The following is a 12,912-nucleotide window of genomic DNA, read 5'->3' as shown; positions in this document are numbered from 1 at the left end:
CAATGGAGCGGCACACGCCCGAGTGGTCCGCATAAGTGTGTGCTTTGTATAAAGAGGTGGCTAAGACTGATCTCGGCCGTCCTTGAAATGCGCAGGATTGCAAAGGACAATTGGCCCATGACCCCTTCGCATTTAGGATGTAGACCGGTGTGCTGGCCTCTCTGTTGAGCCTAGGTAGGACTATGGCGTGTTGATCAGCCGAGGTCGGGCATGACCCAGAAAAGTGTGTTCGGTTGGAGTTAATCGAGCGTGTTGGGTAAGTTTGTGCACCCCTGCAGGGAAGTTAATCTATTCGAATAGCTGTGTCCACTGTAACGGATGCTCGGAGTTGTATCCCGAACTATACAACTAGAACTGGATGTTGAGGCATGAAATGGATATGATGGCTCTGGGATTGCTTTCTTGCAGGGAGTCGAGAAATGATCTCTGGGTGATACTGCAACATGCTTGCTACTTATAATATGCTAATCTGCACTCTTCTAATGCTTCAAGATGCTAGTCTTTGATAGGCTAGGCTTTCCCTTCTCTTCTGGCATTCTGCAGTTCATTCCAAAGATATAGCCTCATTCCTTTGATACTGGTGCATACTTAGCATAGTTCGGATGTAAGTCTTGCGGGTACTTTGGATGAGTACTCATGGTTGATTTTCTACTCCTTTTCCCCTATAGCCGATTGCTACGATTAGGTGACGAATCCCAGGAGCCAGATGCCACCACCGACGACTACTACCACCCCGACGGAGCCTACTACTATGTGGACACCGCCAATGACCATGAGTAGTTAGGAGGCTCCTAGGCAAGAGGCCTTGCCTTTTCGATCGTTGTTATCATTTGTGCTAGCCTTCTTAAGGCGGACTTGTTTACCTTATGTCTGTACTCAGATATTGTTGCTTCCGCTCTATTCGAGCTTATGTATACAAGCCCTTGAGGCCCCTGGCTTGTAATATAAAGCTTGTATGACTTTAATTTGTGTTTAGAGTTGTGTTGTGATATCTCCCCGTGAGTCTCTGATCTTGATCGTGTGCATTATCATGTACGATTAGTGCATGATTAAGTCGGGGCGTCACAAGTAGGATATAAACACCATGAACATAAATATCATGGAGGCCATGTTGGTTTTGAATAAACTACACGCATGAGCATTGATACGTCCATTTTGCATCATGTTTTCCTAATGTTATTTATAATGTTTTTATGCATAATAATTCTTTATGGAGTATTTCTAATGCCTTTTCTCTCATAATATGCAAGGTTTACACAAAGAGGGAGAATACCGACAGCTGGAATTCTGGGCCTCAAAAAGCTACGTCAGGACACCTATTCTGCACATCTCTAAATGAGCTGAAAATTTACGGAGAATTATTTTGGAATATATATATATAAAAAAAATACTAGAGCAAATAACTACTGGACGGGGACACCTGGTGACCACAAGACACCAGGGCGCGCCAGGTCCCCCAGGTGGCTAGCCCAGCCCACCTCTGGTGCCCATCTTCTGGTATATAAGTCATTTTGACCTAGAAAAAATAAGGAGAGGACTTTCGGGACGGAGCGACGCCGTCTCGAGGCAGAACTTGGGCAGGAGCACTTTTTCCCTCCGGCGGAGCGATTTCGTCGAGGGATCTTCCCTCCCGAAGGGGGAAATCAAAGCCATCATCATCACCAACAAGCCTCTCATCTTTGGGAGGCCAATATTCATCAACATATTCAACAACACCATCTCCTCTCAAACCCTGGTTCATCTCTTGTGTTCAATCTTTGTACCGGAACCTCAGATTGGTACCTGTGGGTGACTAGTAGTGTTGATTACATCTTGTGGTTGATTACTATATGGTTTATTTGGTGGAAGATTATATGTTCAGATCCATTATGGTATTTAATACCCCTCTGATCTTGAGCATGATTATCATTTCTGAGTAGTTACTTTTGTTCTTGAGGTCATGGGAGAAATCATGTTGCAAGTAATCATGTGAATTTGATATGTGTTCGATATTTTGATGATATGTATGTTGTGATTCCCTTAGTGGTGTGATGTGAACGTTGACTACATGGCACTTCACCATCTTTGGGCCTAAGGGGGTGCATTGTGGAGTAGTTATTAGATGATGGGTTGCTAGAGTGACAGAAGCTTAAACCCTAGTTTATGCACTACTTCGTAAGGGACCAATTTGGATCCAAATGTTTAATGCTATGGTTAGATTTTATCTTAATACTTTTCTCGTAGTGTTGGATGCTTGCGAGGGGGTTAATCATAAGAGGGAGGTTTGTTCAAGTAAGGACAACATCCAAGCGCCGGTCCACCCACATATCAAATTATCAAAGTAGCGAACGCAAATCAAACCAACATGATGAAAGTGACTAGATGAAATTCCCGTGTGCCCTTAAGAATGATTTCCTTGTTATTAGAGACCATTTTGTCCTTTCCTTTTTCCACAAAAGGATTGGGATACCTTGCTGCACTTTATTTACCGTTACCGTTACTTATCCGTTACAAATTATCTTGCTATCAAACTACCTGTTACCGACTATTTCAGTGCTTGCAGAAAATACCTTGCTGAAAACCACTTGTCATTTCCTTCTACTCCTCGTTGGGTTCGACACTCTTACTTATCGAAAGGACTACGATTATTGATCCCCTATACTTGTGGGTCATCAAGACTCTTTTCTGGCGCTGTTGCCGGGGAGTGAAGCGCTCTTGGTAAGGAAAAATTATTACTATGTACCGAAATTTATTGTGACTTGCTACTATGGAAAACCATCCTTTGAGGGGTTTGGTCGGGGTATCTTCACCTCGACTGGAACCACAATTAGTTGCCCCTCAACCTATTGCACCTACTGAAAATATTGGTTATGAAATTCCTTCGAGTATGATAGAACAACTGCTAGCTAGTCCTTATGCAGGAGATGGAACAGAACATCCTGATATGCAATTGATCTATGTGGATTATTTAAGCTTGCAGGTTTACCCAGAGATGAAGCTAAGAAGAAGGTTTTCCCTTTATCTTTGGAGGGAAACATTGGCATGGTATAGGCTATGCGATGATATTGGATCTTGGAACTGGAATCGATTGAAATTGGAATTTCGCCAAAAATTTATCATATGCATCTAGTTCATCGTGATCGGAATTACATATATAATTTTTGGCCACGTGAAGGAGAAAGTTGTTGGAAATATGCCCTAGAGGCAATAATAAAAGTGTTATTATTATATTTCTTTGTTTATGATAATAGTCTTTTATTCATGCTATAACTGTATTATCCGAAAATCGTAATACACGTGTGAATACATAGACCACAATATGTCCCTAGTGAGCCTCTAGTTGACTAGCTCGTTGTGATCAACAGATAGTCATGGTTTCCTGGCTATGGACATTGGATGTCGTTGATAACGGGATCACATCATTAGGAGAATGATGTGATGGACAAGACCCAATCCTAAGCCTAGCACAAAGATCGTGTAGTTCGTATGCTAAAGCTTTTCTAATGTCAAGTATCTTTTCCTTAGACCATGAGATTGTGCAACTCCCGGATACCGTAGGAATGCTTTGGGTGTACCAAACGTCACAACGTAACTGGGTGGCTATAAAGGTGCATTACAGGTATCTCCGAAAGTGTCTGTTGGGTTGGCACGAATCGAGACTGGGATTTTTCACTCCGTGTAAACGGAGAGGTATCTCTGGGCCCACTCGGTAGGACATCATCATAATGTGCACAATGTGACCAAGGGGTTGATCACGGGATGATGTGTTACGGAACGAGTAAAGAGACTTGCCGGTAACGAGATTGAACAAGGTATCGGTATACCGACGATCGAATCTCGGGCAAGTAAAATACCGCTAGACAAAGGGAATTGTATACGGGATCGATTGAGTCCTTGACATCGTGGTTCATCCGATGAGATCATCGTGGAACATGTGGGAGCCAACATGGGTATCCAGATCCCGCTGTTGGTTATTGACCGGAGAACGTCTCGGTCATGTCTACATGTCTCCCGAACCCGTAGGGTCTACACACTTAAGGTTCGATGACGCTAGGGTTATAAAGGAAGTTTGTATGTGGTTACCGAATGTTGTTCGGAGTCCCGGATGAGATCCCGGACGTCACGAGGAGTTCCCGAATGGTCCGGAGGTAAAAATTTATATATGGAAAGTTGTTGTTTGGGTTCCGGAAAAAGTTCGGGTTTTTTCGGTATTGTACCGGGAAGCTTCCAGAAGGTTCCGGAGGATTCCGGAGGGGTCCGGAGGTCCGGAAATTGTTCCACCACGTCCAATACAGTAGCATGGGTTGTAAGGGGGCGCCCTAGCCTTAATGGGCCAGGGGCACCAGCCCCCCCCCCCCAAGGCCCATGCGCATGGGAGGGGGAAACCCTAAGGGGGAGGGCCTCCACTTGACTTGGGAGGCACTCCTCCCCCCCTTGGCCGCACCCCTTGGGGTGGGAAACCCTAAAGGGGGCGCAGCCCCCCTTTCCCCTATATATACTTGAGGTTTTGGGGCTGCCAACACATGAGAACTTCTCCTCTTGGTGCAGCCCTACCTCTCTCCCTTCTCCTCATATCTCGCGGTGCTTGGCGAAGCCCTGCAGGACTACCACGCTCCTCCATCACCACCACGCCGTTGTGCTGCTGTTGGACGGAGTCTTCCTCAACCTCTCCCTCTCTCCTTGCTGGATCAAGGCATGGGAGACGTCACCGGGCTGTACGTGTGTTGAACGCGGAGGTGCCGTCCGTTCGGCACTAGGATCTCCGGTGATTTGGATCACGACGAGTACGACTCCTTCAACCCCGTTCTCTTGAACGCTTCCGCTTAGCGATCTACAAGGGTATGTAGATGCACTCTCCTTCCCCTCGTTGCTGGTTTCTCCATAGATAGATCTTGGTGACACGTAGAAAAATTTTGAATTTCTGCTACGTTCCCCAACAGTGGCATCATGAGCTAGGTCTATTGCGTAGATTCTTTGCACGAGTAGAACACAAAGTAGTTGTGGACGTTGATTTTGTTCAATATGCTTACCGTTACTAGTCCAATCTTGTTTCGACGGTATTGTGGGATGAAGCGGCCCGGACCGACCTTACACGTACTCTTACGTGAGACAGATTCCACCGATTGACATGCACTTGGTGCATAAGGTGGCTAGCGGGTGCCAGTCTCTCCCACTTTAGTCGGAACGGATTCGATGAAAAGGGTCCTTATGAAGGGTAAATAGCAATTGGCATATCACGTTGTGGTTTTGCGTAGGTAAGAAACGTTCTTGCTAGAAACCCATAGCAGCCACGTAAAACATGCAAACAACAATTAGAGGACGGCTAACTTGTTTTTGCAGGGTATGCTATGTGATGTGATATGGCCAAGAAGAATGTGATGAATGATATGTGATGTATGAGATTGATCATGTTCTTGTAATAGGAATCACGACTTGCATGTCGATGAGTATGACAAGCGGCAGGAGCCATAGGAGTTGTCTTAATTTATTGTATGACCTGCGTGTCATTAAACAACGCCATGTAATTACTTTACTTTATTGCTAACCGGTAGCCATAGTAGTAGAAGTAATAGTTGGCGAGACAACTTCATGAAGACACGATGATGGAGATCATGATGATGGAGATCATGGTGTCATGCCGGTGACGATGATGATCATGGAGCCCCGAAGATGGAGATCAAAAGGAGCAATATGATATTGGCCATATCATGTCACTATTTGATTGCATGTGATGTTTATCATGTTTATACATCTTATTTGCTTAGAACGACGGTAGTAAATAAGATGATCCCTCATTAAAATTTCAAGAAAGTGTTCCCCCTAACTGTGCACCGTTGCTAAAGTTCGTCGCTTCTAAGCACCACGTGATGATCGGGTGTGATGGATTCTTACGTTCACATACAACGGGTGTAAGACAGATTTACACACGCGAAACACTTAGGGTTAACTTGACGAGCCTAGCATGTACAGACATGGCCTCGGAACACAGAGACCGAAAGGTCGAACATGAGTCGTATAGTAGATACGATCAACATGAAGATGTTCACCGATGATGACTAGTCCGTCTCACGTGATGATCGGACACGGCCTAGTTGACTCGGATCATGTAATCACTTAGATGACCAGAGGGATGTCTATCTGAGTGGGAGTTCATAAGATGAACTTAATTATCCTGAACATAGTCAAAAGATCTTTTGCAAATTATGTCGTAAGCTCGCGCTTTAGTTCCACTGTTTAGATATGTTCCTAGAGAAAATATAGTTGAAAGTTGATAGTAGCGATTATGCGATCAGTAGAAAGCTTATGTCCTTAATGCACCGCTCAGTGTGCTGAACCCCAAACGTCGTCTGTGGATGTTGCGAACATCAGACATACACGTTTTGATAGCTACGTGATAGTTCAGTTAAACGGTTTAGAGTTGAGGCACCAAAGACATTTTCGAAACGTCGCGGAACATATGAGATGTTTCGAGGGCTGAAATTGGGATTTCAGGCTCGTGCCCACGTCAAGAGGTATAAGACCTCTGACGATTTTCTTAGCCTGCAAACTAAGGGAGAAAAGCTCAATCGTTGAGCTTGTGCTCAGATTGTCTGAGTACAACAATCACTTGAATCGAGTGGGAGTTGATCTTCCAGATGAGATAGTGATGTTTCTCCAAAGTCATTGCCACCAAGCTACAAGAGCTTCGTGATGAACTCTAACATATCAGGGATAGGTATGATGATCCTTAAGGTATTCGCGATGTTTGACACCGCGAAAGTAGAAATCAAGAAGGAGCATCAATTGTTGATGGTTGGTGAAACCACTAGTTTCAAGAAGGGCAAGGGCAAGAAGGGACACTTCATGAAACGGCAAATCAGTTGCTGCTCCAGTGAAGAAACCCAAGGTTGAACCCAAACCCGAGACTAAGTGCTTCTGTAATAAGGGAAACAACCACTGGAGCAGAATTACCCTAGATACTTGGTAGATGAGAAGGCTGGCAAGGTCGATAGAAGTATATTGGATATACATTATGTTAATGTGTACTTTACTGGTACTCCTAGTAGCACCAGGGTATTGGATACCGGTTCGGTTGCTAAGTGTTAGTAACTCGAAATAAAAGAGCTACGGAATAAACGGAGACTAGCTAAAGGTGAGCTGACGATATGTGTTGGAAGTGTTTCCAAGTTTGATGTGATCAAACATCGCACGCTCCCTCTACCATCAAGATTAGTATTAAACCTGAGTAATTGTCATTTGGTGTTTGCGTTGAGCATAGACATGATTGGATTATGTCTATCGCAATACGGTTATTCATTTAAGGAGAATAATGGTTACTCTATTTATGTGAATAATACCTTCAGTGATCTTGCACCTAAAGGAATGGTTTATTGAATCTCGATCGTAGTGATACACATTTTCATGCCAAAAGATATAAGATAGTAATGATAGTACCACTTACTTGTGGCACTGCCATGTAAGTCATATTGGTATAAAACGCATGAAGAAGCTCCATGTTGATGGATCTTTGGACTCACTCGTTTTTGAAAAGTTTGAGACATGCGAACCATGTCTATTGGTGTATACGCATGAAGAAACTCCATGCAGATGGATCGTTTGGACTCACTTGATTTTGAATCACTTGAGATATGCAAATCATACCACATAGGCAAGATGACTGAAAAGCCTCGGTTTCAGTAAAATGGAACAAGATAGCAACTTGTTGGAAGCAACACATTTTGATGTGTGCAGTCCAATGAGTGCTGAGGCATGCAGTGAATATCGTTATGTTCTTACTTCACAGATGATTCGAGTAGATGTTGAGTATATTTACTTGATGAAACACAAGTCTGAATTATTGAATGGTTGAAGTAATTTCAGAGTGAAGTTTAAGATCTTCGTGACAAGAGGATAGAATGTCTATGATATGATCATAGAGATGAATATCTGAGTTACGAGTTTTGGCACACAATTAAGACATTGTGGAAATTGTTTCACAATTAATACCGCCTGGAACACCATAGTGTGATAGTGTGTCCGAACATCATAGTTGCACCCTATTGGATATGGTGCGTACCATGATGTCTCTTATCAAATTACGACTATTGTTCATGGGTTAGGCATTAGAGACAACCACATTCACTTTAAATAGGGCACCACATAATTCCGTTGAGATGACACCGTATGAATTATGGTTTAGAGAAACCTAAGTTGTCGTTTCTTAAAAGTTTGGGGCTGCGACGCTTATGTGAAAAAGTTTCAGGTTGATAAGCTCGAACCCAAAGCGGATAAAATGCATCTTCATAGGACACCCAAAACAGTTGGGTATATCTCCTAATTCAGATCCGAAAGCAATATGGATTGTTTCTTGAATTGGGTCCTTTCTCGAGGAAAAGTTTGTCTCGAAAAATTGAGTGGGAGGATGGTGGAGACTTGATGAGGTTATTGATCCATCACTTCAACTAGTGTGTAGCAGGGCACAGGAAGTTGTTCCTGTGGTACCTACACCAATTGAAGTAGAAGCTTATGATAGTGATCATGAAACTTCGGATCAAGTCACTACCGTACCTCGTAGGGTGACAAGGATGTGTACTGCTTCAGAGTGGTACAGTAATCCTGTCTTGAAGGTCATGTTGCTAGACAACAATGAACCTACGAGCTATGGAGAAGCGATGGTGGGCCCAAATTCCGACAAATGGTTAGAAGCCATGAAATCCGAGATAGGATCCATGTATCAGAACTTTGGTGGACTTGCCCAATGATCGGCAAACCATTGAGATAAATGGATCTTTAAGAAGAAGACGGACGTGGATGGTAATGTCACCATCTATGAAGCTCGACTTGTGGCGAAGAGTTTTTCACAAGTTCAAGGAGTTGACTACGATGAGATTTTCTCATCCGTAGCGATGCTTAAGTCCATCGGATTCATGTTAGCATTAGCTGCATTTATGAAATCTAGCAGGTGGATGTCAAAACGAGTTTCCTTACCAGTCTTCGTATGGAAAGGTTGTATGTGATACAATCAGAAAGTTTTTGTCGATCCTAAGGATGCTAAAAAGGTATGCTGACTCCAGCAATCCTTCTATGGACTGGAGTAAGCATCTCGGAGTTGGAATGTACGCTTTGATGAGATGATCAAAGATTTTGGATTTATACAAAGTTTATGAGAAACTTGTATTTCCAAAGAAGTGAGTGGGAGCACTATAGAATTTCTGATGAGTATATGTTGTTGACATATTGTTGATCAGAAATGATGTAGAATTTCTGGAAAGCATATAGGGTTATTTGAAAGGTGTTTTTCAAATAAACCTGGATTAAGCTACTTGAACATTGGGCATCAAGACCTATGAGGATAGATCAAAATGCTTAATAATACTTTCAAATGAGCATATACCTTGACATGATCTTGAAGGTGTTCAAGATGGATCAGTCATAGAAGGAGTTCTTGACTGAGATGTAAGGTATGAAGTTAAGACTTAAAGCTCGACCACGGCAGAAAAGAGAAAGGACGAAGGTCGTCCCCTATGCTTAAGACATAGGCTCTACAGTATGCCATGCTGAGTACCGCACCTGAAGTGTGCCTTGCCATGAGTCAGTCAAGGAGTACAAGAGTGATCCAAGAATGGATCACAGGACAGCGGTCAAAGTTATCCTTAGTAACTAGTGGACTAAGGAATTTTCTCGATTATGGAGGTGGTAAAAGAGTTCGTCGTAAAGGGTTACGTCGATGCAAGCTTGACACCTATCCGGATAGCTCTGAGTAGAGATACCGGATACGTATAATGGAGCAACAATTTAGAATAGCTCCAAGTAGAACAGTTATTTGGAATAGCTCCAAATAGAGCGTGGTAGCTGCATCTAGGAGATGACATAGAGATTTGTAAAGCACACACGGATCTGAAAGGTTCAGACCCGTTGACTATAACCTCTCTCACAAGCATAACATGATCAAACCCAGAACTCTTGGGTGTTAGTCACATGGGGATGTGACCTTGAGTGTTAATCACATATCGATGTGAATTGGATTATTGACTCTAGTGCAAGTGGGAGACTGTTGGAAATATGCCCGAGAGGCAATAATAAAAGTGTTATTATTATATTTCTTTGTTTATGATAATAGTCTTTTATTCATGCTATAACTGTATTATCCGGAAATCGTAATACACGTGTGAATACATAGACCACAATATGTCCCTAGTGAGCCTCTAGTTGACTAGCTCGTTGTGATCAACAGATAGTCATGGTTTCCTGGCTATGGACATTGGATGTCGTTGATAACGGGATCACATCATTAGGAGAATGATGTGATGGACAAGACCCAATCCTAAGCCTAGCACAAAGATCGTGTAGTTCGTATGCTAAAGCTTTTCTAATGTCAAGTATCTTTTCCTTAGACCATGAGATTGTGCAACTCCCGGATACCGTAGGAATGCTTTGGGTGTACCAAACGTCACAACGTAACTGGGTGGCTATAAAGGTGCATTACAGGTATCTCCGAAAGTGTCTGTTGGGTTGGCATGAATCAAGACTAGGATTTGTCACTCCGTGTAAACGGAGAGGTATCTCTGGGCCCACTCGGTAGGACATCATCATAATGTGCACAATGTGACCAAGGGGTTGATCACGGGATGATGTGTTACGGAACGAGTAAAGAGACTTGCCGGTAACGAGATTGAACAAGGTATCGGTATACCGACGATCGAATCTCGGGCAAGTAAAATACCGCTAGACAAAGGGAATTGTATACGGGATCGATTGAGTCCTTGACATCATGGTTCATCCGATGAGATCATCGTGGAACATGTGGGAGCCAACATGGGTATCCAGATCCCGCTGTTGGTTATTGACCGGAGAACGTCTCGGTCATGTCTACATGTCTCCCGAACCCGTAGGGTCTACACACTTAAGGTTCGATGACGCTAGGGTTATAAAGGAAGTTTGTATGTGGTTACCGAATGTTGTTCGGAGTCCCGGATGAGATCCTGAACGTCACGAGGAGTTCCGGAATGGTCCGGAGGTAAAGATTTATATATGGAAAGTTGTTGTTTGGGTTCCGGAAAAAGTTCGGGTTTTTTCGGTATTGTACCGGGAAGCTTCCAGAAGGTTCCGGAGGATTCCGGAGGGGTCCGGAGGTCCGGAAATTGTTCCACCACGTCCAATACAGTAGCATGGGTTGTAAGGGGGCGCCCTAGCCTTAATGGGCCAGGGGCACCAGCCCCCCCAAGGCCCATGCGCATGGGAGGGGGAAACCCTAAGGGGGAGGGCCTCCACTTGACTTGGGAGGCACTCCTCCCCCCCTTGGCCGCACCCCTTGGGGTGGGAAACCCTAAAGGGGGCACAGCCCCGCTTTCCCCTATATATACTTGAGGTTTTGGGGCTGCCAACACATGAGAACTTCTCCTCTTGGTGCAGCCCTACCTCTCTCCCTTCTCATATCTCGCGGTGCTTGGCGAAGCCCTGCAGGACTACCACGCTCCTCCATCATCACCACGCCGTTGTGCTGCTGTTGGACGGAGTCTTCCTCAACCTCTCCCTCTCTCCTTGCTGGATCAAGGAATGGGAGACGTCACCGGGCTGTACGTGTGTTGAACGCGGAGGTGCCGTCCGTTCGGCACTAGGATCTCCGGTGATTTGGATCACGACGAGTACGACTCCTTCAACCCCGTTCTCTTGAACGCTTCCGCTTAGTAATCTACAAGGGTATGTAGATGCACTCTCCTTCCCCTCGTTGCTGGTTTCTCCATAGATAGATCTTGGCGACACGTAGGAAAATTTTGAATTTCTGCTACGTTCCCAACAAAAGTATCGCTCTAGCTTGGGGGAGGCTTAAGTCAATGTTATATTCATGCCCCATTCATGAGCTCTCTAGAGAAATTATCATTCAGAATTTTTATGCTCAGCTTTCTCATAATGATCAATCCATGCTTGATACTTCTTGTACTGGTTCTTTTATGAAGAAGACTATTGAATTGAGGTGGGATCTTTTAGAAAGAATTAAACGCAACTCTGAAGATTGGGAACTCGACGAAGGTAAAGAGTCTGGTTTTAAGCTTGAGTTTGGTTGTGTTACATCTTTTGTTAATACCGATGTTTTTTGCAAGTTTAGCACTAAATATGGACTTGATTATGAGATAGTAGCCTCCTTTTGTGAATCATTTGCTACTCATGTTGATCTCCCTAAGGAGAAGTGGTTTAAATATCATCCCCCTATTAAAGAACAAATTAAAGAACTAGTTAAAGCTAAATATGAAACTATTATTTACAATGTTGATCCAGTTGTGCCTACTTCTTATATTGAAAAATCACCTTTCCCTATTAGGATAATGGAGCATGCTAAGGAATCAATCGTGGTTCGCAAAAGTAATATCAAAGCACCTAAACCCTCTGAGCAAATCAAAGTAGAACCTAGTGTTGCTATGGTTAAAGATCTCCTGGTAAAAATATTGATGGGCATGTTATTTATTTCTGTGATGAAGCTGCTAGAATTGCCAAACCCGATGAAAAGGATAAATGTAGACATGTTGTTGGCATGCCAGTTGTCTCAGTTAAAATAGATGATCATTGTTATCATGGTTTATGCGACTTAGGTGATAGCGTGAGTGCTATTCCTTTTACCTTATACCAAGAAATTATGAATGATATAGCACCCGCCGAAATAGAAGACATAGATGTTACTATTAAACTTGCTAATAGAGACACCATCACACCACTTGGGATTGTTAGAGATGTTGAAGTCTTGTGTGGGAAAATAAAATACCCTATTGATTTTCTAGTTCTTGGTTCCCGACAAGATGATTTTTGTCCCATTATTTTTGGTAGACCTTTCTTAAACATTGTCAATGCTAAAATAGATTGTGAGAAACAAGTTGTCACTGTTAGCTTTGGTGATGAATCTCATGGTTTTAATTTCTCTAATTTTAATAGACAACCTCATAATAAAGAAATTCCTAGTAA

Source organism: Triticum dicoccoides, chromosome 2A, assembly GCF_002162155.2.
Source record: "Triticum dicoccoides isolate Atlit2015 ecotype Zavitan chromosome 2A, WEW_v2.0, whole genome shotgun sequence".
NCBI classification, from domain to species: Eukaryota; Viridiplantae; Streptophyta; class Magnoliopsida; order Poales; family Poaceae; genus Triticum; species Triticum dicoccoides.
This window is presented reverse-complemented; position numbering follows the sequence as displayed.